Genomic DNA, 26,612 nt, shown 5'->3' on the forward strand with positions numbered 1-26,612 from the left:
CTGAGAAAACTGGGTCTGGTCATGGTAGCCGAACAGACGCAGGACGTCCCGTCCAGCTGGACCGTCCCCCACCACTGTCCCAGGTGGAGAGGTTCCTGAGGAAGAAACACTTCGACCACAAGGCCGTCAGACAGTGGAACGTTCTGGGGGTCCTGCAGGAAAAGGAGAGGGTGGATCCGATCGGTCAGTTCCCATTTGGCAGAACGTCTCGTCGCCAGAACTGACACCAGGATGTGGGCTGGATGGTGGTGAGAAGGGCCCTTCCCCTGCAGTCCTTCCAACATGTACGGTACCTCAGCACCACCTCAAGCTGCCTTCAAGGCTGCAACGGGACTGAGACCGTCGTCCGTCTCCTGGTGGACTGGACCTTTATGCAGAAAATTTGGAGAGAGATGCGTTGGTGTGTGTCCCGGCTGATCCCCAACACCTCAGTAACACAGGACGCTGTGCTCTAATGGACTGTTCTCTGGCAGGCACACCGAGACAGATGTCAGCTGCTGCTGGAAGACCATCAACTCGGTGAAGGAGGCCCTTTGGTCCGCCCGAAACCTGCTGGTCTTCCAGCTGAAGAAGCTGTCCACGACCGAGTGTTGCCGACTGACACACTCCAAGGTCCAGGAGAACATGCTGCGGGACGCACTGAGGCGCGTTGTGGCCTACGAAAGGGCCCTATGGGGAAAGAGCACCGTGTAAAGCCATCACACCTTTATTTATACAGAATGTATTCTAAGACATGTACTGTGTATTGTATTGAAATAATGGGATCATCGTGTGTGCGATATGTTTTGTATTGTTTTGAATTGAAATTGCGAACTTCAACGCTGAACTGTATGTATCATTAAATTTATGAAATAAAGTATATTTCGAATATTTTTTTTAAAATTGCTGCTCAACGGCACTCCTTTGAGCAGCGAGAGACCTGTCCAAAAGACTGACAGAAGTCTTTTTTGCCTGAAAGTGAGTGCGGTTTGACGTGTTGTTGCTCAAAGGCACTCCCTGCTGGTGAGCAGAAGCAAATGTTCGAGTAAAACAGCTTTCAGGTTTGAGAAAGGAAAAGCGCCAACATTTTAAGCAGTAAGCAGTCTGTAAAGTTAAGAGAGCGGCCTTGAGCTCAATACCGCTTACTCCGAAAGCACGTTCACTATTTTGAGCCAGAATTAAACCAACGATTAAAGAGTGATTTTGCTTTCAAGTTTTAATCTCCACAAGTTTTCCACACTACCAGCTGAGCTATCGATGGGAAGCAGCAAAGGTCCCTCTCTTTGGTGATTGTTCACCGTGTGCCTTTTGACACTCCCGGACTCGTGGAGTCGTGTGGGCATGACCGAGACTGACTCGGTATCTGCTCATACCGCAGCGCTGTGAGAGTGTGAGCTCCGACTTACTCGACACACCGTTGGCCAGTCGAGCAATGGGGAACGTGTCTGACCAAAATTCAGAAGGTTGTTGGTTCGATTTCCAACTGGATGGAGAGGTTTTGCAAACTGCCGATTCGTTTATGATTTTACACCTTGCAAACTGTCCTACTTGGTAGTGCTGCCTGGATATTTATGCATCAAGTGCCTTCTTAGCGCAGCAGGCAGCGCGTCAGTCTCATAATCTGAAAGTCCTGAGTTCAATGCTTTTTTTTTCCATCTTTGCTCAAGACCAAAATCAAGAATTTTTGCTTCCTGCAGCACACCAAAAGATTTGCTGCCCCTTGACATCTCTGTACCGTAGCATGCAGTGAAGCTTAAGAAGGACATGGACCATGGGCTCGCTGAAAACTGACACCACTTTTGTTTCTGGACAATTGACCCAAGTCAAAAGGTGAGTGGAGAATGCAAGAATCTATCCTGCTATCTCTCACATGCTCAGCGAGCACTCGACTAGAATCAGAGAAAGGTTACAGCATGGAAGGAGGCCATTCGGCCCATCGAGACCACACCAGCTCTCTGCAAGAGCAATCCAGATCGTCCCACTCCACCGTCCCATCGTTTTTCCTGATGTCATCTTTGGTGCTTTTGCCAATCACCTTATATCTATGTCCTCTGGTCCTTCACCCTTCTGCAAATGGGAACGATTTCTCTCTATATACTCTGTCTAATCCCTTCATGGTTTTGAAAATCTCTATCAAATCTCCAGCATCTCCAGTCTATCCACGTAACTAAAGTCCCTCATCCCTGGAATCATTCTAGTAAATCTCTTCTGCACCCTCTTTAACGCCTTCATATCTTTCCGAAAGTGCGGCGCCCAGAAGTGGACATAATACTCCAGTTGTGTCTGAACCAGTGTTTTCTAAAGGTTCATCATGACTTCCATACTTTAGTACTCTCTGCCTCTATTTATAAAGCCCAGGATCCCGTATGCTTTTTTAACCACTTTCTCAACCTGCCCTACCACTTTCAATGATATGTGCACATATACCCGCAGATCTCTCTGTTCCTGTATCACTGTTAGAATTAAGCCCTCTAGTTTATATTGCCTCTCCTCGTTCTTCCTACCGAAATGCATCAATTCGAATTTTTCATCGTTAAATTTCATTTGCCATGTGTCCGCCCATGCAACCAGTCTGTATATATTCTCCTGAAGTCTATCACTATTCTCCTCACTGTTCTTAACCCTTACAAGTTTGGTGTCATCTGCAAAATTGGAAATTGTGCCCTGTACACGCAAGTTCAAGTCATTAATATATGTCAAGGAAAGTAGTGGTCACAGCACCGACCCCTGGGGAACACCACTGTTCACCTCCCTCCAGTCCGAAAAAACAACCGTTCAGCACTACTCTGTTTCCTGTCCCTTAGCCGATTCTGTATCCATGTTGCTACTGCCCCCTTTATTCAATGCCCTTCACAGTGGTTGTTTCGCACTCGCCTCCAAGCAGCTCCACGATCAGCAGAGAAATCTCGCCTTGGGTTGGCCCCCTCCCTGACGATAATCAATACTTTGCTCCAATTGGTGGTATCGAGCATTAGCAAGTGAGCAACAGTCGAACGGGAAGCCACAGTAATCGTGAATGATGCTGAGAAGATCCCAAGCTTGCGGAAGGTAGACGAGATCACACGAAAGGAACAGCGGCCCCGAGCTTGAGGGAGCAGCGAGAGCCCTGTCTGTCTGACTGACAGAAGACTTTTTTTGCCTGAAAGCGGTTTGCCGTGTTGTTGCTCAATGGCACTCCCTGCTGGTGGGCAGAGGCAAATGCTCGAGCAAAACAGCCGTGTTCGGGCAGACACAGAAAGCTTTAAGGTTTGAGAAAGGAAAATTGGTCTCCTGTGCCTCAGCGCCAACATGTTAAGCTGTCGGCTGCCTGTAAAATTAAGACAATGGCCTTGAGCTACTTACTCCAAAAGCACGTTTATCACTTCGAACCAGCAACCTTTGATCTGTTAATTGTACTAAATCCTCTGCTCTACAAGCTGAGCGATCGAAAGGAAGCAGCTTCTGTCTCTCTCTTTGGTGATTGTTCACCGTACACCTTTTGACACTTCCGGACTCGCGGAATCGCGTGGGCATGAACGAGACTGACTCGGTAACTGCTCATTCTCCAGCGCTGTGGGAGTGTGAGTTACTGCATGCTTTTTCAAAACTGGGCCAGTGGAGCAATGGATAACGTGTGGAGGTTTGATTCCAGTTTGATTCGAAAGTTTCTGCGAATATTTTTTTATTACAAAACATACATTACTGCATAAAATTTAAGAATACACAGAGTTAAAACTAAATTTCACAATTTCGAAGCAATACAGACCGTATCTCACGGTATGAACTGTCCAGTTCAAGGGGCCTCATGCTATGATCTCACGGTGTGAACCGTCCAGTTCAGGGGGCCTCATCCTGTGATCTCATGCTGTGAACCGTCCAGTTAAAGGGGCCTCACCTTGTGATCTCACGGTGTGATCCATCCAGTTAAAGGGGCCTCAAAGATTATCTTTCGTTCCAGAGTCCGCTCCGTGGAGCAGGACGAGAAGTGCTCGCGCTTCTTCTTCCAGAAGCTGCTCAGGGAGACTTCTGTGATCAGCAGCCTGAAGAAGGAAGAGGGCTCGGTGACGTCTTCACAGACCAACATACTGAGTCCACCCGACCTTGTAATTTGCTAATTTACCTCATGCTCATGCTTTAATATTGCATTTTTTTGATAAAGATTAGAAAGCTATTTGATAAACTTGAGTAATGAAGAAGGAGAGACAGAAAGCGATATAGAAACAACAACAGAGCAATAAACAGGTGGAGGGAGATAAAGGTAAACAGATAGATAGCTATATAGATAGATAGATGGACAGATAGAGATAGATAGATAGGTAAGTAGATATATAGATAGATGGCTAGAGAGATGTATAGATAGAGAGAGTTGGATAGAGAGATATATAGATAGATGGATGGATAGATAGATGGATAGAGAGATATATAGATAGATAGATGGATGGATGGATAGATGGATGGATAGATAGATGGATGGATAGATAGATGGAAAGAGAGATATATAGATAGATAGATATTTAAATAGATGGATGGATAGACAGAGAGATATATAGATAGATAGATGGATGAATAGATAGATGGATGGATAGATAGACTGATAGAGAGAGAGATAGGTAGATAGTTAAATAGATGGATGGATAGATAGATGGATAGAGAGATATATAGATAGATAGATGGATGAATAGATAGATGGATGGATAGATAGATTGATAGAGATATATATGGATAGAAAGATAGATAGATAGGCAGATGGATAGAGAGATAGATGGATAGAGAGATATATAGATATAGAGATAGATGAATGGAGAGGTAGATGGATAGAAAGATAGATAGATAGAAAAAATACATTTAAAGCAGTGGAGAGACAATGATACATTCGAATCGGTCGAAGGAGATTGATATTGATTTTTAATAAGGTGAAAATAACAATGGATATAGTTGAAAGAGATAACGAAACATAAAATTAGTAGAAAGAGAGCACGATGGACAGATTTATAATTAGAGACAGAGTTAGAGATTGGCAGAAGCAGCGATGGAGAAATGGAATAAGTTGGAACATTGATGGTGGCGGGGGGGGTGCGGGAATAGTCCGTCTTTTTGTGATAGTTTAATTGAAATGATTTGAGTCAATTGAAGATCAATTAGCAATGGACAGCTACAAATTTCCCGGTACAAACTCAAATACCCCTCGCCCCAATGAAGCTATTCTGGTAAAGAAACAACTCGATTCAAACCCAAACTGAACTGCAACAAATCAGCAAAGGTTACTTGAAAGGCATCTGGTGATGAGCTTCAGACGAAATGTACTGGGGATGTTGCACTGAATTAGGCCGACAATGGAAGGCCCTGCGGTGATATTACGCACCACGTGTTTCTCTGCTCTAATGTTGAGAAAAGACTCGAAATTAATTGCATACAATTGCAGTTCCTCAACGGGACTTTCTCCTGCAGCTCAATGTCCTCTTAACAGATCCACCGCCCATCAAGGTCAACCTGCTTCTCCTGTTCGGACTTTGACATTTCAGTTAATGGTTAGTTTTGGGGTACTGTATTAGTTTGAGGTGCTGGATTGTTTGAGGAACACTATTAGTTTGAGGTGATGTATTTGTTTGAGGAACACTATTAGTTTGAGGTGCTGTATTTGTTTGAGGAACACTATTAGTTTGAAGTGCTGTATTTGTTTGAGGTACAGTATTATTTTGAGGTACAGTATTATTTTGAGGTACTGTATTTGTTTGAGGCACTGTATTAATTCGAGGTACAGTATTAGTTTGAGGTGCTGCGTTAGTTTGAAGTGCTGTGTTAGTTTAAGATGCTCTACTAATTTGAGGTAATATATTAGTTCGAGGTATTGTATTAGCTTGAGGTGCTGTATTATTTTAAGATGCTGTACTAATTTGAGGTAATATATTAGTTCGAGGTACTGTATTAGCTTGAGGTGCTGTATCAGTTTGAGGTGTTGTATTAGTTTGAGGTGTTGTATTAGTGTGAGGTGCTCTATTAGTTTGAGGTGTTCTGTTAGTGTGAGGTGCTGTATTAGTTTGAGATATTATATTAGTTTGAGGTGTTGTATTAGTTTGAGGTGTTCTGTTAGTGTGAGGTGCTGTATTAGTTTGAGGTGTTGTAGTAGTTTATGGTGTTGTATTATTTTCAGAATCTGTGTCATTTTGAGGTACTGTATTAGTTTAAGGTACTGTATTAGTTTGAGGTACTTTATTAGTTTGAGATACTGTATTAGATTGAGATGCTGTATTAGTTTGAGGTATTCGATTAGTTTCAGGCTCTGTATCGGTTTGAGGTATTTATTAGTTTGAGATGATGTATAAGTTTGAGGTACTATATTAATTTCAGGTTCTTTATCGTTTGAGGTACTTTATTAGTTTGAGCTACTGAATTAGATTAAGATGCTGTATTAGTTTGAGGTATTATATTAGTTTCAGGTTCTGTATCGGTTTGTATTAGTTTAAGGTGTTGTATTTGTTTGAGGTACTGTATTAGTATGAGACGATGTATTAGCTTGAGGTATTATATGAGTTTCAGATTCTCGATACGTTTGAGGTACTGTATTAGTTTGAGATACTGTATTAGTTTGAGAAACTCTATCAGTTTGAGGTGTTATATTAGTTTGGGGTATCTGTATTGTAAGGAAAGAGTTAGTCTTTATATTGAAGTAATATTAACCTTTAGCTTTTGCCTCTTAAGGAAGGAAGTATAAATCTCTGTTGGGAGAATGAAACTACAATCATAAGACAGATTTGCTTCATTTTATATGCATGCATATGTTTAACATAGAGACTAGTCGATTCTGAAGTCCAGAAACGCTTGGATTGCAGCTGATATCATAATACTCGTAAGTTAATTGTCCATTTGATATAAATAATTCTCTGACAATCATAACAAGGCCTTTAAATCATTCAGAGCTGGTGATTATGTGTGTCAGACAGCCTTAGTAATTAGGGATGGGCAATAAATGCTGGCCTCGCCAGCGACGCCCACATCCCATGAACGAATAAAAAAAATCTCTGTGCTCCTCCAATTCTTGCCTCTTGCGCATCCCCGATTTTAATCGCTCCACCATTTGCGGCTGTGTCTTCAGCTGCCTAGGCCCTAAGCTCTGGAATTCCATCCTTAAACCTCTCCGCCTCTCTCTCCTTTAACACATAGCTTAAAACCTAACTCTTCGACTAAGCTTTTGGTCACCTGTCCCAATATCTCCTTATGTGGCTCAGTGTCAAGTTTTGTTTAATAACTCTTCCTGTGAAGCACTTTGTGAGGTTTTACTGCATTAAAGGTGCTATATAAATGCAGGTTGTGTCCTCTGGTTATCGACCCTCCTGCCAATGGAAATAACTTCTCCCCATCCATTCTATCAAAATCCCCTCATAATTTTGAACACCTCGATTAAATCTCCCCTTAACCTTTTTTTTTGCTCGAAGGAGAACAATCCCAACTTGTCCAGTCTCTCCACATAACCCATCCCTGGACACGATGCAAGGCGGAGGGTTGCAACCAGGTTTGCAAATTATTGCCAGTCGGGAGCTGGACAAATCGAAAGGAACCGAAATGACAAAGAGCTTTGTGAATCTGCAGATACGCTTTGGGAAACGGAATTGGAGGCGATTAAAGGACTGACCAGACAGGCGGCCAAGACGCAGTTGAGTCGGCATGTCCCCCTGGAACAGTTACTCTGATGTTGTGGGTGAAATTAAGAGGTCGGAGCCATTTAAAGCGCTCCCAGTTACTGCAGATCAGGCATCAAAACCTGATATCAGCGTCAGGACGCTCAGAATACTTTTTCTTCATTCGTTCATGGGTTGTGGGCGTCACTGGCGAGGCCGGCATTTATTGCCCATCCCTGATTGCCCCTGAGAAGGTGGTGGTGAGCCGCCTTCTCGAATCGCTGGAGTCCGTGTGGCGAAGGTTCTCCCACAGTCCGACTCAATAACAGACAAAGCACCGGTGGGCGCGCCGGTAGCAGGAGAGCTGGTTGGCGGTGATATCGATGCTGTGAGCGAGACCAGACCGTTTCCATGTTTCCATAAACAATGTCCCATCCTTTATTTCTGGAAAAGTAAGACTGATAGTGGACAATTGCATTTCTGTGGCTGCAACATGTAACTTTGGCTAGGTGACACGCTGCTTTAGTGTATCTCGCAAGAAAAAGCACCGGGCGGTTTCTGTGGCGCAATCGGTTAGCGCGTTCGGCTGTTAACCGAAAGGTTGGTGGTTCGAGCCCACCCAGGGACGAAAATTGCGCTTTTTTTCTTCCCACTTTCGGATTCATTGCCTCATTCTGATCGACCTGAAGCCGGTGCCAGGTTTTAATTCCTGATCTGCAGTAACTGGGAGCACTTTAAATGGCTCCGATCTCTTCATCTCATTTCACGTTTTCTAATGTGTGATTTGGCTGCAAGAAAACACTCTGTGAACAATGTCATCTGAGCATGTCTGATTCGCCATAATTTACACTGCGGTCGGATATCAGGCACATGATAAAAAACAGTGAAATGTTTGTGTGGGCGCGATGCTCTGGGATTCCCTGCCTGACCAGCGCCACCGATCCTTCTCTGCAGCCTTCCTAAATACAGCGCAGTAAATGTATCCCTGTGAAATGAACTCCTGGACAGTAATGCGGAAATTAGTTTGGCTGAGGGTTTATATCCCTAACACGGAGTTTACAGCATCAGGTTTCCGTAGTGTAGTGGTTATCACGTTCGCCTTACACGCGAAAAGTCCCCGGTTCGAAACCAGGCGGAAACATTTTAAAACCTTGTTCCCATTAAAAATTAGTAAATATTTAACGATTCACATTGCTGAATAATATGAACAAAGTCCATATCTCCCAGCCCTGTTCATGCAGTCCGCTGAGAGCAGGCGATGAAAGCCAGCGTGATCGTCGGGGTGAAGGCTGCTTCCAATGCTGTCTCATTCCCGGTGGGATCTGGCGGAGATTTGATAAGCCCCATCGATTCAACCAAGGTGGGAGAAATGAAACGGTGTTTGAGAAACATTCATATAAATGATAACATCCAGGATCCTGTCTTCAGAGCGCGTGGTGCAAAGGTCTGACTCCAGATCAAAAGGCTGCGTGTTCACATCACATCGGGGTCAGTGTTTCTTTCACCGCTCACATGAGACTGGATCATTCCCGAATGAAGGTTTTAATTGCTTTTTCACAAAAAAACCCAGAAGTTTTGTCTAAACCCTGACTCAGTACCGACCCAATGGCAGGGAGGGGAGCGCCTGATACTCTCATTTATTTCATGCAACAAACTGACACGAACACTGGTATTGATTCAAAATTGACCTGCAGATGGACACACATATAAAAAAGACAGCCACAGAAACAGACAGCAACGACTTGCATATATTACATATATATACATATTTATATATATGTATATAGCGCCTTTAACGTGGCCAGACGATTTAAGCTCGGTGAACTTGCTTCAGCTTTCTGAAATGTACTTGTACATCCTTCAGAGGTCACGGGAAATATATTTTTTTTCCCTTTCGAAAAAAGACGCGAAAAGCAGAGACATGTTTTGTTTTCAAAACGGCTGGAGAAATGGCGGACGATCATAAATTAGGAGTCGCCTTTGAAACATTTAAAGGCGACTACCTAAAAGTCACTTAGTGCAAATTTCAAATCACGGTTACTACTTATTTAGGTCTGAAAGAAATAACAATAAACATGTCAGTCAGCGCCCGCGGTGAGACGGTGATGAACTTGTTTGTTGTGAAGTTCACCGCTGGGCTAAAGTTGACGCCGTTCAAAAGACGTGAACCCACTCAATGTAAAGGATGAGCTCATAACCAACAGGTCCCGTCAACGTCAAACATCTCCTTTCTTGTTCAATAGAGGGAGCAGAGGCGTGTACATCATCAGACGCCAGCAACTTTAAGAAATGGAACAGATAAAGGCACAGATGCAAGTTCCAAATCTTTTCAATGCAAAGTTATTTCACTTTAGTTAAAGTGCCGTGAGGCTGAAACGGGTCCCAGATGATTTGCGTTCACTCGTGACTTGTTTTCCAGTGTTGGTCCGTCAGGTTTGCAATTCAATTTGTGTTGGATATTGAAGATATTTCAGGATGATTGCACAACATACCATGTGTAAAGAAACATCTTGATAACTTCAATCATCGCAAACTCTACATTGACGCTGCAGAGGCCCCAGCACCCCTTTCAATATTGTTTTTTTAACTCACAGTTTTCAAAAGGGAATTGGATAAACGCTTGAATGGAAACATTTTCAGGGCTATGGGGAAACAGCAGGCGAGTGGGACTAACTGGACAGCTCTTTCAGAGAGCTGGCACAGGCACGATGGGCCGAATGGCATTCGAATGGCGCTGTCCTATTCCATGATTCCATTAATAGATCAATTTCCGCCTTTCACTGAGCCTCTCTAAATGGTGCACAGTAATCGTGGCCCTGTGAAATGAATCTGAACAGTAATACGGAAATTAGCGTGGGTGAGCGGTTTAAAACTCTGGTTAGGCACCTAACAGGAAATTTCCCCCCTCAGTTTGATGAGATTATCAATTATCTCCCCCCCTTTCGATCTTAAATGTCTTTATATTTTTTTGATCTCTTCTTCCACTGTCATGCACTCAATGCTGGTCTCCCTGGTAAATACTGAAGAAAGGTGATTATTTAATATTTCTGCCATTTCGCTGTCATTGCCTGTGAGTTTGTCGTGTGTATCCCTTACTGACCCTATTCCTATCCTAAACTTTCTTTGGCCGTTGATGTGTCCAGAATACTTTGCTTTTTTTGATATTCCTTTTTGCCTTTCTAATAGTTCTTTAGACTTCTTTCCCAGTCTTTTCACATTCCCCCTCTCCTTTATTGTCCAGTGTGGGCCTTTTTCTTCAGTTTCAATTTTGACCTTATTTCTTTATTCATCCCTGGTGTGTCATTTCTGGCTAGTTTGTTCTTACTTTTTAGTGGGATATATTTCTCCTGGACTCTATTGATCACCGTTTTAAATGTTTCCCACTGCTGTTCTATTTCTTTGTCCAGGTCATTAATATGTCAACCATTTCACCGTTCGAAACTTCTCAAGTCACATTTCCATCACAAAGCCAGTTGCTTTTGTGGGAGGAGCAAATCGACTTGGCAGGAAAATCAGCTGCAGCCCAATCCACAAATAAAATATTTCCACGTAACAGTAAAGATAACAAATGTCAGAAGTGGGATTCGAACCCACGCCTCCAGAAGAGACTGCGACCTGAACGCAGCGCCTTAGACCGCTCGGCCATCCTGACGACCGAATTTCATGTTTCATTCTGCATCATTTCTGCACTGTTGGCCAGTGAAAGCATCATAAAAGTTTAAAATGTTACTCACCCAACGTGGAGCTCGAACCCACGATTAAAAACTTCGTGCTCTGTCCGACTGAGCTGGCCGGGCCTGAGTATTGTTCACCGCCTGATCTGTCATTGCAGCAAGCAGGAGAAAGACTCCATTTCGAATTATTGCAATCAATTCTGAGGCATCGGATGAACTGTCACTTCGAAAGTCACGGACTAATCAAGGACAGTCAACATGGATTTGTCAAGGGGAGGTCGTGTCTGACTAACCTGATTGAATTTTTCGAGGAGGTGACAAGGATGATCAATGAGGGTAGCGCAATTGATGTAGTCTACGTGGATTTTAGCAAGGCTTTTGAAAAGTTCCCACATGGCAGATTGGTCAAAAAAGTAAAGGCCCATGGGATACAAGGGAATGCGGCTTGTTGGATCCAAAATTGGCTCAGTGGCAGGAAGTTAATGGCCGACGCGTGTTTTTGCGGGGGAAGGCTGTTTCCAGTGGGGTGCCGCAGGGCTCGGTACTTGGTCGTTTGATTTTTGTGGTATCCATGAACGATTTGGACTTAAATGTCGGAGGCATGATAAAGACATTTGCGGGTGACACAAAAATAGGCCGTGTGGTTGATAGCGAGGAGGAAAGCTGTAGACTGTGGGGGTTCAGGCAATTTTCTGATAACAAAGCACTCAATCTATCTCTGAACGAATCTTGAACGAATACGTGTGTTTGACCCGGCACAGGCACGATGGGCCGAATGATCTCCTCTTGTGGACTAACATAATAAGATGATACCAAGTGTTATCAGATGGAAAAGCAACACATTCCAAATAAAAGCAGAGAGAGGAGACTAGTCTAACAGCAAAACAGCACGTTGAGATATTGTATTTGAGAAGGATGAGGAGGGTTAGTTTATCATGGTGGTAGTCACATAGGGTATCAATTGTGACTTTGATAAGGACCATTTCATGCTGCGACAGTCTCTGGTACTGTGTGTGAGTGTGGGATTCATTCTGTATCTGTCTGTCTCTGGTACTGTGTGTGAGTGTGGGATTCATTCTGTATCTGTCTGTCTCTGGTACTGTGTGTGAGTGTGGGATTCATTCTGTATCTGTCAGTCTCTGGTACTGTGTGTGAGTGTGGGATTCATTCTGTATCTGTCAGTCTCTGGTACTGTGTGTGAGTGTGGGAGTCATTCTGTATCTGTCAGTCTCTGGTACTGTGTGTGAGTGTGGGATTCATTCTGTATCTGTCAGTCTCTGGTACTGTGTGTGAGTGTGGGATTCATTCTGTATCTGTCAGTCTCTGGTACTGTGTGTGAGTGTGGGATTTATTCTGTATCTGTCAGTCTCTGGTACTGTGTGTGAGTGTGGGATTCATTCTGTATCTGTCAGTCTCTGGTACTGTGTGTGAGTGTGAGATTCATTCTGTATCTGTCAGTCTCTGGTACTGTGTGTGAGTGTGGGATTCATTCTGTATCTGTCAGTCTCTGGTACTGCGTGTGAGTGTGGGATTCATTCTGTATTTGTCAGTCTCTGGTACTGTGTGTGAGTGTGAGAGTCATTCTGTATCTGTCAGTCTCTGGTACTGTGTGTGAGTGTGGGATTCATTCTGTATCTGTAAGTCTCTGGTACTGTGTGTGAGTGTGGGATTCATTCTGTATCTGTCAGTCTCTGGTACTGTGTGTGAGTGTGGGATTCATTCTGTATCTGTCAGTCTCTGGTACTGTGTGTGAGTGTGGGATTCATTCTGTATCTGTCAGTCTCTGGTACTGTGTGTGAGTGTGGGATTCATTCTGTATCTGTCTGTCTCTCGTACTGTGTGTGAGTGTGGGATTCATTCTGTATCTGTCAGTCTCTGGTACTGTGTGTGAGTGTGGGATTCATTCTGTATCTGTCAGTCTCTGGTACTGTGTGTGAGTGTGGGATTCATTCTGTATCTGTCAGTCTCTGGTACTGTGTGTGAGTGTGGGATTCATCTGTATCTGTCACTCTCTGATACTGTGTGTGAGTTTGGAATTGATTCTGTATCTTGTCAGCAGTGTGTGTGAGAGTTTGTGATTAATTCCTTATATAAAACTGTGTGTTAGTGTGGGAATCTTTCGGTATCTGTCAGTCTCTGGTACTCCATGTGTGTGTGGGATTCATTCTGTATATACAGTCTCCAGTACTGTATGTGGGAGTTGAATTCATCCTAGATATGCAGTTACTCATACTGCATGTGATTGTGGGATTCATTCTGTATATACAGTCTCCAGTACTGTATGTGGGAATTGAATTCATCCTAAATATGCAGTTACTCATAATGCATGTTAGTGTGGGATTCATACTGTACCTGTCAGTCTCTGGCACTGTGTGTGAGTGTGGGATTAACTGTGTGTCTGTCAGTCTCTTGTACTGTATGTGAGTTTGGGATTCCTTCTGCATCTGTGAGAGTTGGAGTCATTCTGTGTCTCTGTGTCTCTGGTACTGTCTCTGAATGTGAGATTCATTCTGTATCTGTACGTAATTATTCTGTACAGATTACATTATGGCGTTCAATATTGTAGCTTTAATATCTCGATGTTTAAATAGTTTTACTCATTGTTTAATTGGTAAATATGGACATACTTTAGGATATGATGCTGCAGGTTTTAATCCGATAATTTGTGTGCTTTTTGGAGTACTATTAAATCTGTATCTATGTGAGTACTGTTGTGGATATTAATGTATCTTTCAAACTGATAAGGTGACATTTTTGAATTGGTATGTAATGTGTAGATCAGTCTGTAGAAATAGAATTGACACCGTATCTTTCAATCTAATATTGTATGAGATTTTTGGACTGGTATGTAATGTGTATCTCAGTCTGCACTAATAGAATTGACAATCTATCTTTAAATCTCATTCTACGAGTACATTCTGAACAAGTATCTAATTTGTTTCTCAGGTTTACTATCTTTCAATATTTCTCAATCTGATACTCTACCTGAGTTTTGGACTTGTGTGCAATTTGTATCATATGATACACTTTTCGAATGGATATTGCATGTATTAAAGTCATGTGTGAGAGTTCTGGGCCAGTATTCAATTTGAATCTCGGGGTACATTATTGGGATTCATTCTGTACCTTTGAATCGGGTACCATGTGTGATTTCTATCTGGTATTTAATTCGTAGCTAATTTTGCTCTATTGTGAGATTGACACAGTGCCTTTCACTCTGAGAGTGTGATTTTGGACTGGGATTTTTGTATCTACCTGTCAGCGGGACTGAGTTAGGGGGAATGGAACAGTGCCAGCCTCACCTACTCTGCTTGACTGTTGGATTGAAAATGTGTCTCTGGAAATTGTGATCAGTGTGGGACTGACTACTTCTGCTGTCTGAGACTGTGGAACTGATGACCTGTCTGTGTCTCTGTGCTCTGTGAGTGATAATATACCGACTGTGTGTGAGAAGGAGCTGGCTGCACTGTTCCTTCTGCCTCGGGCGGAGGAAGCATCACATTTATTCTGGATCGTTCAAGGGTTTGCCTGGAGAAAGAAAACTATCTCTTGTTACTCAGGAACACGTGAGGTAGAAAATACAGAAGTGATCAGTTTAATATCTCTGTTAATGATCATTTTGAATATCCACAAATGAAATCCAGTGATACAAACAGTGTCAGTGTCTGACTCCACTGCAGTACTGCAGCACTCAGCTTCTGCATACCAGGTGTGTTGGGCTGTTTTACAACAATTTAATGACATCCAGACACGGCCCAACCCCTGCACCGATCCATGAATGGGACGACCCGATGGGGCAGGGACCTTTGTACAGGTCAGGTTTCTAATCCCCTCTCCCATGGGACTAACCGTTCAACCGAAACCAAACAGCCGCTGTTTAAAATGTGAGCTTCACACTTCTCAGCTGAAGCCTGCAATAGATGCTCTTTGTATAACTCCCCACATCCTTACTGTCCGGCTCTGTTTCCACTCTTCACTATCCAATCACAATAAATAGGGTGAGGCTGGAAATAAACCAGGGCCATTCATTACTGGTTTGGGGAGAGAAAGCAGCAATGATTTTAATAGCAGGTTCTTCCCATTCTCTCTCCCTTCCCCTGGACACACCCTGTACACACACAGCCCGAGAATGACCTCTCCCTTCCCCCCTCTCAATCCATGTTCAGGGACCAGTTCCTGATCCACTCCGCCTCTTACAAACAGCCCCCCGGACTCCCCCTGAACTTCCCCCGGACTCAATGCCGATCTCTGAGCCCACCCGCGGACACGGTCCCGAAGCGATGAACTGCTGTAACGAGGCTGCTCTTTGCTCCCTTCCCGCGGGGGCCGTGATCTCTCCATTCCCGGCTGCTTCAAACCATCTTCTTCCGCTCACTGAGGGAATGGCGCCCACAATTCCCAATCCAAAAATCGATGGAAACTTTCCCCCATTGGAATTTTTCCGAGTCTGATGAAAGGAAGTGGGTCTGGGGGAAAGGTCAGAGGGAATGGAGTCCACAGGCAGTGCAGGAACAGGCACCAGAATGGGAAACAGATATGATTCCACCAGTGCCTAACGCTGGAATCCAGACTGACTTTACAATCTCCAACGATGAAACTAGATGTTTCCATCCCTGCTGTTTCTCTCGGGGTCTTTTGATGGTAAAGAGCCTTTCAGAGATAAAGTGAGCGGCTGTGAAATCAGCCAATGGATTCTCTTCATTAATGGCCCCTATAATGTGTGACTGAGAGAGGATTTCCCAAACCAATCCTGGAGAAACATGGGAGGAAAGTGGGAGTCGGTGTATTTGCTGGGACCGTGTAGGGTTAATATCAGGCAGCAACAGTCGCAGATTAATTTAACCGGAGTGAAACTGTAGGTCACTGAGAGTAATATCGAACAGCCCTGAGCTGTAAAACTGCAGATAGTACAACAGGCATCAGAGGGTTAAATGTGACCCATTGTTTCTGTCCCTCTCTCTACTGTCCCTGAGTGTGGGATTAATAGTGTGTCTGACCCTTGTACAATATCAGTGAGAGATCAGATTGCATCTTCTGTCTCTCCAACGCAATCTTTCTGGATAAAACGGCACTTTACCGGTCAGTCCGGAACTAATACTGTTAACGTCTGTCTGTCACTGTGTCTCACCGCTCTCTCTGTCTCTCTCACCGTGTCTGCCTCCCTCTCTCTCTCTGCTGCTGTATATGAAGGTGGATACTGATATTGAGCGTGATTTGGACACAGTTCGGAAGTGTAAGACTGATACTGTCTCTCTCTCTCCCTCTCTCTATTGCTGGACATGAAAGTGGGATACTGTCTGATATAAAATAGAGAGAATGAGATGTCCGGGCCGGGCCTCACTGTAACTCGGGATGTGTTCGGCTCCAGTCCCAGTTCATGGTCATAATCTTTTCACAGATTCAGGGCGAGAGTCTCTGTGAGATGGTAACACTGGCGGAGAAACTCCGCGTCATAACTCAAACCCCAACACATGAGATTCTCCAAATAAGCTGGAATAAGGTGTTTGTGAAACGCTGAACCCGTCTGGGAGGGGATGTGTGGGGAGATAGAACAGGGAAACAGACTGAAATGGAGGAGCCGAGTTCACTTGTTATTGAATGGACTGTATTTAGGCAGGAATATTAACGATTTCTCATTGTAACGGGGCTTATTTGAAAGCTTCGGGTTTTGAGAATCCTTGAATATGAAGCCCGGGTCTGTCAGGGTTTGTGCGGAGCGCTGAGGTTCGGTTCTATTATCGATAAACGGTTTGAAACTGTCGGATGGAGAGAACTGGAGGTGGAGCTGGAAGATCAGAGGCCGCTCTCCGCTCTGTCACTCTGACTGTCTCCTCCCCTCCCGATTTCTCTGTTTAATCCCCCATATGGAACCAAAGCGGGTCGGTGGACTCTAAACACGGTTTACTCGTTAACAGGTCGAAAGGCGAGTCATGTTCCTGATCTCCTGGGCACCAGGCAATTCACTGTTATTTGTTTCTGTACAGAGTTACATTTCAGTGATTCCCCAGTGAGTTTGATGCGTTCTGTAAATAATCCAACAAAATAGAACAGAAACGGAGCGAAGCGCTGAATTCCACAGATGTAGAAAGGTTATTCGAGCAGTTCTGGTGATTCTTTACGAGCCCAGCATGGCAAGTAGTTTAAATAAATACAAGAAATCTGGTGATGTCTGGGCTGGGGTCTATAAGTCACCGTTTAAAGTCCCGGACTGAGGTCACTGCCCCGAATCCAGTCCCATTAATACCTCATCTCGTCCACAACGAGACAAAAGCAGCTCAAAGCCACACTGGTAGCATGATATCAGGGTCTCCCTTCACACAGTAACCAGTCCTTTCACAGATACAGAGGGTGGCTCTGAAAAGAGCCTTTACATCGAGTTACATTGAAACTACAGCACAGAAACAGGCCATTCGGCCCAACTAGTCTATGCCGGCCTTTATGCTGCTCATGAGCCTCCTCCTTCCTTACTTCATCTAACCCTATCGGCATATCCTTCTATTCCTTTCTCCCTCATGTGCTGATCTATCTTCCCCTTAAATGCCCCTCTGTTATTTGCCTCAGCTGCTCCTCGTAGTTGCAAGTTCCACATTCTAACCACTCTCTGGGTAAAGCAATTTCTCCTGAATTCCCTATTTGATTTATTAGCGACTATTTTATATTTATTACCTGAAGGTTTGGACTCCCCACAAGTGGAAACATTTTCTCTACGTCTATCCCAGCAAACCCTATCATTATCTTAAAAACGTCGATCAGATCAACCCTCAGCCTTCTCTTTCTACTGAAACGAGACCCAGTCTGTTCAGTCTTTCCTGATAAGAATATCCTCTCATTTCTGGTATCATCCTTGTGAATCTTGTTTGCACATTCTCCAATGCCCCTATGTCTATAATATGAAGACGAGACCTGTTCACAGTATTCCAAGTCTGGTCTAAACAAGGTTCTGTACAAGTTTAATATAACTTCTTTGCTTTTGAACTCTATCCCTCGAGAAATGAATCCTAGTGTTTGATTTGTCTTTTTATGACCTGATGAACCTGGGTCGCTACTTTCAGTAATTTGTGTATCTGTCCCACGAGATCCCTTTGCTCCTCTATCCCGTTTAGACTCTTATTATCCAAGCAGTATGTGACCTCCTGATTGTTCATTCTGCAAGTTTATTAATGTCCTCTTGCATTTTGATGCATTCTTCCTTTGTATTAACTAAATCCCCCAATTTGGTGTCGTCCACAAATTTTGGAATTGTACTTCCGATTCCCGAATCCAAATCGTTCATGTAAATTGTGAAGAACAGTGGTCCCAGCAACTGGAACTCCACTTCCCACCTTTTGCCAGTCTGAGTAGAGACCCTTAACCTCTATTCTCGGCTTTCAGTTTTGAAGCCAACTTACTATCCATTCTGATCATCCTTCGATACGGAGGTGGTGCCAGAGGACTGGAGAATTGCAAATGTTACACCCTTGTTCAAAAAAGGGTGCCAGGATAAACCCATCAACTGCAGGCTAGTCAGTTTAACTTCGGTGGTGGGGAAGCTTTTAGAAAAAATAATCAGGGACAAAATTAATAGACACTTGGACAAGTGTGGATTAATGAAGGGACGAACTGGAAAGCTCTTTCAAAGAGCTGGCACAGGCACAGTGGGCGGAATGGCCTCCTCTTTTACCGTACCTACTATGAAAATATGAAACTATGAACAACAACTTTAACTCCATAACACTGAAACAAAATGGTAGCCAGTGAGGCAGCAATCTTACTGAGGGGCAAGGCAGCAATCTTACTGAGGGGCAAGCTGGACATCTTACTGAGTTGCAAGGCGGCCATCTTACTGAGGGGCAAGGCAACCAACTTTTCGGCGGGCAAGGGGGCGATGTCAAACTAATTGGCCGCCATGAATCTTAAACAAAATGGCCACCCTGATCCTGCAACAAAGTGGCCACCAGTAAGGCAGCCATCTTACTGAGGGGCAAGGTGGAGCTTTTTATGGTGAGAGACACGGAGGGTTCGTTTGCTGGTCCTGTTAAATCACTGTTGCACTATAGTTAAAGATACAAACTGTGTGAGATTGGCACTAGCTGGTGTTTAACACAAAGGTGGCGGTGCAGTGAGGGAATTAAACACAAAAATGTGAACTTCTGCTAAAAAAATGGAATAACATTTGATTATTCGGACAAAATAGTTACCGATAAAGAGAAACAAGACATTCGGAGGAAAAGTCAAATTAGCCATTCTGTGTCGAAAATGCAATTCTAATTGTATTAAATAAATCAGAGCAAAATTGGACTCAATCTGAATGAAGTTCTGATCTGGGATTTTGTTTGTTTCTCCTTATTCAAATTTTTATTTAATCTGAAACAATAACAGTATTTGTAACAGTAACAGAGCAGGAGAGTGCTGCGGGACCCTGTCCAGTTTAGTAACACATCAGAACGAGTAAGAGTACATTATGATTTATTACAGAATCCAGCAGCTCACTGGGAAAGTTACACATGGTACAGATGGAGGAGCAAAAATGTGCAAAGTGATTTAACACTTTAAATTGGGGCAATGACTTTTTATCTCCACAAGGTTTAATTTTGTATTTAACTTAAAGGGTTCTTTTTCCTAAAGAAACTTCAGGCACACACCACGGCTTCATAAAGAAAACATTCAGTTCTCATCGATACACTAGAAAAATTACAATTTGAACAACATCTTGGGTTTATGCCCGATTTAGAATTGCTTTAACAACAATAAAACAACACATTCTGAATTGCTAAAATGCATAACCGTTTGGAAATCAAATGTCCATCTTAGACTAAGCCCATAACAGCAGTTGTATCCTTATGGTTGGCTCAAGCGTGCCGGGAAGATTCCAGGTATTTTGATGGATAATGCTGTAGTGTAGTGTGGCTTTCTCTTGTGTGTTTGGGTCATCTGCTTCACAGGCAATCTGTAAACCAGCATCGAGGCATCAAGCTGGGAGGTAGCGAGCAGTCATGAAGATTCCAGGTGCGGTGGTGCTTCCAGGAAGCGAAAGGTGAGGTTGGAGCAGCCATGGTGGATCTGTGGCTCTCCCCACTCAACATCTGCCCAGGTTTTAAACACCGTTTCTGCACAGAATCGCACCTCTGGGGATGTTGGCTTGTCAACAACAGGTTCCTACAAATACAACCCACGATTGATTGACACTTTACCTGTTTTCTCTCAATGTCCACAACGTAACCAAGTCAAGTCGGCAGGTGTTCAAACGACCTCTAGCCCTCCTGGAATCGTTCTTGTTCCAAAGTGATCTATCCTCTGCTACGTGATGTTTTACAATGTGTCATTAACAATCCGTTTAACGGTCCTTCCTCCTTTTAATCGTCCTTTTCCTTCAGACATGCTGAAGCCGATTTAGTCTCAGGCTTTCGTTTATCAGATGAATGTTTATTACACAGAGTAGCTGGAAAACTCCTGCAGTAAGTAATGGTCAGGGTCAGGTACACAAGACTTAGTGACTTTATTGTGCAGCCTCCAGGAATCACCTTTCGAAATGTCAAAATTAAATCCACAATAGTGTTACCCCAGAACAAACATGAACTGTCTGACCTGCTTCATCTGCTGCTGTTCTGCTGGTCAGCACTTTCACACACTCCAGGCTGATTACACAGTTTGTTTGGTTCTTTAGTGCTTTCTGTGTTCTATTCTCACTCCTGTCTCTCGTCACTTTATATGCTCGTCCGTCTTTCATTGTGTCTGTTCTCTGTTTATGTCGTTTGTCTCCATTTATTTTCTGTCTATTTCCACTTCTACTTCCATCATTTCGTAATTCTGCTTGCTCTCTCATTGTATATAATATAAATATATATATATATATATATATATACATATCTATACATGTATACATATATGCTTTCTTTCACTCTTCTTTCTCTCTTTATATTTCCCTCCTGTCTTGTAAACTTTCTTTCTTTATTTCCTTCTCCGTTAAATCTGTCTCTATCTCTCTTTGTTTCTATCTCTCTCTCTTTGTCACAGATCCTCTCCCTTTTATGCGAACCTGTTTTAATTTTCTGCACTATTTAATCATTCTACTTCTTTTATCCCTGTGTTTGTTTTTCTCTCGGTCCCCTCCTCTCTCCGACTCTCTTTTTCCCTCTGTCGCTCTCTGTCTCTCTTTCCCTCTGTCTCTCTCTACCTCTCTCTCTGTCTTTGTCTATCTCTCTCTCTGTCTCTGTCCCACTATCTGCCTCTCTTTCACTCTGTTTCTCTCTGACTCTCGCTCACTTTCTCCCTGTATCGCTCTCTGCCACTCGCTCTCTCTCTTTCTCGCTCTCAGTCTCACTCTCTGTCTCTCTCTCGCTCTCTGTATCACTATCTCGGTCTCTCTCTTACTCTCTATCGCTGTATGTTTTTTCTCAGTCTCCATGTCACTCACTCTCCAACTCTTTGTTTTCCTCTCTGTATCTCTCCGTGTCTCAGTCTCTCTCCCTATCCCTCTTTCCCCATCTCTCTGTCTTTCACTCTCTCGCTCCCTCTCTCCCTCACTCTCGACCCCTCTCTCTACCTCTCTCTCTCCATCTCCATTTATTTGGAGCGCACTCATTCTGATCTGGCCCGCAGCAGCTACTTTGATTCCCAGCTTTGCAAATTTTGCTGGACCTCTATTTAGTTGAAGTCCAGCTGAGCTCCTTCGTGCCGTCATTTCGAGCAAAAATACATGTGTCGTCTGAAAAATAAATCCTGCCACAAAAGTTCAGATTATCAATAAAATATATCAGAAGCATATTTCAGATCATTTAATGGCTCTGCGTTGCTAATATAAAATGTACTTTCCATCCCCCGGGAAGTGTAGGTGATGGAGTATGAAATGGGATTTAGTTCTAGTGCTTGAAACCCTTCAGCTCTTTCTATGATTTCACTAATTTAACAATTAGATTGAGTGGGTATTTCACCGCGTTCTTCAGCTCCTCTCTGAATTTATTCTGGGTCAGGACATAAATACACGTGTTTGTGCAGGAACTGAGAAGCTGTAGCATCTTTGATGTCTGTTCTGTGAGATAAACAGGGTCAGTGTAGGAGTGAATATACCGAATATCTGCAATTCGCATATAAATGTAAAATACAACCTGTGTCAGCCACAACAGTATAAAACTGCCTGATATACTGAAGAGTAAAATGATGGATTTCTTTCGGTTCTCCATCTCTGGATCACTCTGATTCTCTCCATTGCTGCGGCCCCGGAGTCCCCTGCGGACTCGACTGGACATTAAAATGCGCCTGACCGTCAGAACATTGAGCAGCAAAATCAGACCGACCGGGACACAAGGGGTTAAAATAAGGTGAAACATGTCAAATGCGGCCCATGCGGGGTAAGTACGGAAGCTCGGTTTAATCTTACAATCCCAGGGAACATTATCAATTATATTGTCAGGTTCATATGCAAAGTACCAGGGGACATTCACCAAACAGCCCAGCACACTCACTGTTCCCAAAACCACAGCCGATATTTTCTCGGTGCAATATTTTGTTTTCAGCATCTCACAACAAATGACCACAAATCGATCAAAGGTGAAAGCGACTGTGAACCAAACAGAAACATCCGTGGCTGCATTACTCAAGGAGGCAATAAAACTACACACGGGAGTAATGTACAGGAATGAACCTGAGAAATAAATCATACCAATCCAATTGAATATCACACCAATGATAACGAGCAGGAGATCGGCCACTGCCATTCCCACCAGGTAGACACTGATACATTTGGAGAGACCGCACTTTCCTCGGGACAGGATCACAATCGCCACCAAGTTTACTGTAAGAGAGAAAAGGTGCAGAGAAATTACTGATCAGACCTGGAGCCAAGGCAGCAGTTTGAGAGGATCTGAGGTGAAATTTCCAGCTTTTTTGCTGCACCGAAGGGTGGAAAGTGATTGATTGACCTGGGCAGCGCTTTCGGGCAGAGAGATGTTTTTAAATACAATGATCAATAATGAATTGGGAGATGGATACAGAAAGTGAATAAAGTGAACACCGGATCTACTGGAAGGGCTGAGTGAGGGCTCAGTGCCGGTGGGGAAGGGAGAAGGGGTTTTACACACCGGGAATCCAGTGGATTAAAGAAGGATTTGTGCTCCAGACTGATGGGAAAGATGGGGAAGAGGCTGTATGGTGCGGGGACAGGGGGAGGTGCAGCTGGTTTGTTTTCCGGGTTAGAAGAGCCAACAGGGGCTGGCACTGAACGGGAAAGTCGGCTCAAGACCGTCCCAGTGAGTGAGATGGGAGGCAGACAAGGAAAAGGACATGTAGGAACTGGAGCGGAGTCAGGAGCAGATAATTTGGGAACTTGGACAAACTGAAGGAACGGATGAGGGAAGAAATGCTTCAGTGAAGTGGGAGGAGAGGCTGGGATTCATAGGGAGGAAATCTAATCTATAGGTCCCACTAAAACAATCCAACTATTACATTCAACAGTTCATTTAAGTGGTTATTGGTGCCAGGGAACCTGTGTTGTGTATTAATTAAATCAACCTCGGTATTTATTGAATTTAGCCGAGCTTTTAAAGCACAGAATCCTCATAATCCATCACGATGAAAAAGTCACTTATTTTTTTCTGAAGTAAATTTTAATTTTGTTTAGTGCTAAGTTGGAAAACAAGGAACATTCACAAAAACAGACTGAGGACCTGACAGGAATATGAGGGGTGAGTGCCACAATAAAAACTCACCCAATCTGACCACAACGTAATAACACTTACAAGTCACATTTTCAATCTTTAATTGTATTGGAAGTTTCAGCAGTTATTTGCACCACAGCCTCGTGCTTTCCCTCTCAGTCGCCCTCTCTATCACTCCACTCTCTTTCTCAAGTCCATTGTAATATCCAAATCAATTTTCATATCCGATCAAATCCTATCATCCTGCTTCTGCATTCTGTTCCCCAGATCCGTGTTCCACCCATCCTATACTCAGTCAGTTTGTTAAGTAGTGAATCCGCTGTGGAATAGTTCAATGTTTCTGCAGATCATTCAAGTCTCCACTTGTTCACCTACACTGCTCACCTCATCGACAAATCATGGAAAAAACAGAATCCCAGGCAGATCTGACAATAATTGAGATTCCTTCACCTGTAATTACGAAGTAAAGCGATAGATGGCGGGACTGTTCAATTAACAAAACGCCAAAACACACTCGTGATTTGCAGACACAGAGAAGGGCTCCTGATTCCAACAGATACAGTGCAAATTGAGACAACATAACAACCAAACATTTCATTTTACAGTGAAGTCCAGTGACAGTCAGTGAATTCATCCACAGTGAAGCAGATAAGGAGATGTGAAAGAGTCAGCAGCAAACTCAGTTCAGTCACCAGACATCTGAAGCGGCCTCAGATACACACATAATGAAATAATATTTCATAACAGTGATAACCAATAAATACATTGAAATCTCAGTTAAACTGAAGCATGTTATTGGGGAGGGAGGACACTGCACTGCCTCCTTGTAACACTGTAACACTGAGCTGTCTTATTGCACAATCACTGAAAACACATTGATGAAAACATATTCCAGGACAGGTTAGTTACACAACATGAAACCGTTAAAAGCTCCTGATGGTCTGATACCAACTCTTAGCCCATACACCTGATTCCAATATATTCAGTGCAGAGATAATCCAGTAACAATGTTAGGGTTGGATATACGATGATCATTACAGATATAATGTAACTCCTACAATATCGAAAGTTTGGAAGTTAAAGTGATATCATTATTCAACAATACATTCAGTACAGAGAATAATCCAGTAACAATGCCAGAGTTGGAGATAAAAGGGTCATTATCGATATAATGCAGCTCCTACGAGATCAAAATAGCAGAGATTTAACATAGTCCATCATTCAACCGATAGAACACAACAGGTGACTGTGTTAAACACGGTGGGAGAAAAAATCCAATGCCAAGTACAGCAGCAGAGTCAACACTGATTTACGCCATTAACAATTGAGATAACGGCTTACCTGGAACTCCAACCGCTGCAAGAACAGGATAATAAATGTCTTGTGCCTGAAACATCACTGGATATTCCATTTATGTGAGATGCAGTGGCTTCTATTAGCCAGGAAACCACAGCTCGGGCAGGCACTCTGAGCTGATTCTTTCCAACAAGCCCTGATTTATACAGGGGATAAATCTCCACTCACAGGGTTATACTCCTGATCATTGCTATTAGTTACAGTCAGTTTAACAAACACATTACATCAGCAGCTTTGACTCCGATGTAAATAACGTGGTGAATAAAACACAAAGATCTCACAGTCCAGGTCATTATCTTAATCAGATCTCTCTCAGGAATAAAGTTTAAATCTGTTCTCATACAGGACTGATCCAATAATAATGCGCGGGTCCATTTACAGTTTTTATATAATTGTATTGACCATGTTCACTAGTGGAGATTAATTTATAAATGTTACCGATGCTCCGCAGTGTAGACTGAATCCAGGGACATAAGCAGACCCGTTTCACGCTGTTCCTGCAGTTTCCCAGTTAAAATATGAATTGTGAGTCACTGATACGATGACAGTTAAAGGGCAGGTTGAAGATTGCAGCCGAGAAATTGCTGTGGGTGATATTAGGGGACGGACACTGAACGTGTCCCATTGACATTCCTCTCTGCAGATGTTTACCCATTTATTCGACATTGATTAACGGCTCCAGTAGAATTGGTCCCGTGTCACACCGAGCGGAGCTCATGACCCGATTTGACGTCCATCACAAAGGCTCCGTGATTCCCTGACCCGCCTCCATTCCTTCCTCAGCCCATTACCCATTGATACCCTCATCAATGCCTCTGTCCCCTCCAGACTCCATTCCTCCAATGCACTCCTGGTCGGACACTCAACCTCCACCTTCGATAAACGTGAGCTCGTCCAAAACTGTGTTGTCCGCGTCCAACCAGCACCAGGTCCTGCTCGGCCTCACTGACCCTCACTGGCTCCCAGTTCCATATCTCTTAAATTTATAATTCTCATCCTTGGGTTTAAAGCACTCCATAGCCCACCCCTCTCCATCTCCATACCTACAGACAACCCACCCGTCACCTCCTCATTCAGCAGTCACTGGCCTCTTTTGCTGGGACTCCCCTCGCTTGATTCCACTCACCTATCTGATCAGAGCCAGGAGATGCTTCTCTTCCCACCCTATCACCGTTATCTCCGATGTTCCTAAAGGTTCAATCCTTGGCTCCCTCCTCTTCCTCATCGACATGCGTTCCTTTGGTGATACAGTCTACAGACATGGACCAGCTTTCAGATGGACGCTGACAAAACCACCGCCTCTCTTGGCTCTTCCAATGTCTTTGCGTTGTCAGAACCACATTCTGTTATGGATGAGCTACCAGTTCCTCCAGTTA

The 26,612-nt window shown here is 43.5% G+C and overlaps 3 non-coding genes across 3 annotated transcripts; 2 read left to right on the plus strand and 1 right to left on the minus strand.

Annotated features, from left to right (window-relative positions):
* Positions 1–8,128: 8,128 nt before the first annotated feature.
* trnan-guu (transfer RNA asparagine (anticodon GUU)) lies at positions 8,129–8,202 on the plus strand. Its single transcript has one exon. It is a non-coding gene; the product is annotated as a tRNA-Asn (tRNA).
* Positions 8,203–8,642: 440 nt separating this feature from the next.
* Positions 8,643–8,715, plus strand: trnav-uac (transfer RNA valine (anticodon UAC)). The gene has a single exon. It is a non-coding gene; the product is annotated as a tRNA-Val (tRNA).
* Positions 8,716–11,143: 2,428 nt separating this feature from the next.
* Positions 11,144–11,226, minus strand: trnal-cag (transfer RNA leucine (anticodon CAG)). The gene has a single exon. It is a non-coding gene; the product is annotated as a tRNA-Leu (tRNA).
* Positions 11,227–26,612: the final 15,386 nt, after the last annotated feature.

This window comes from Heptranchias perlo, unplaced genomic scaffold (assembly GCF_035084215.1).
Source record: "Heptranchias perlo isolate sHepPer1 unplaced genomic scaffold, sHepPer1.hap1 HAP1_SCAFFOLD_138, whole genome shotgun sequence".
NCBI classification, from domain to species: Eukaryota; Metazoa; Chordata; class Chondrichthyes; order Hexanchiformes; family Hexanchidae; genus Heptranchias; species Heptranchias perlo.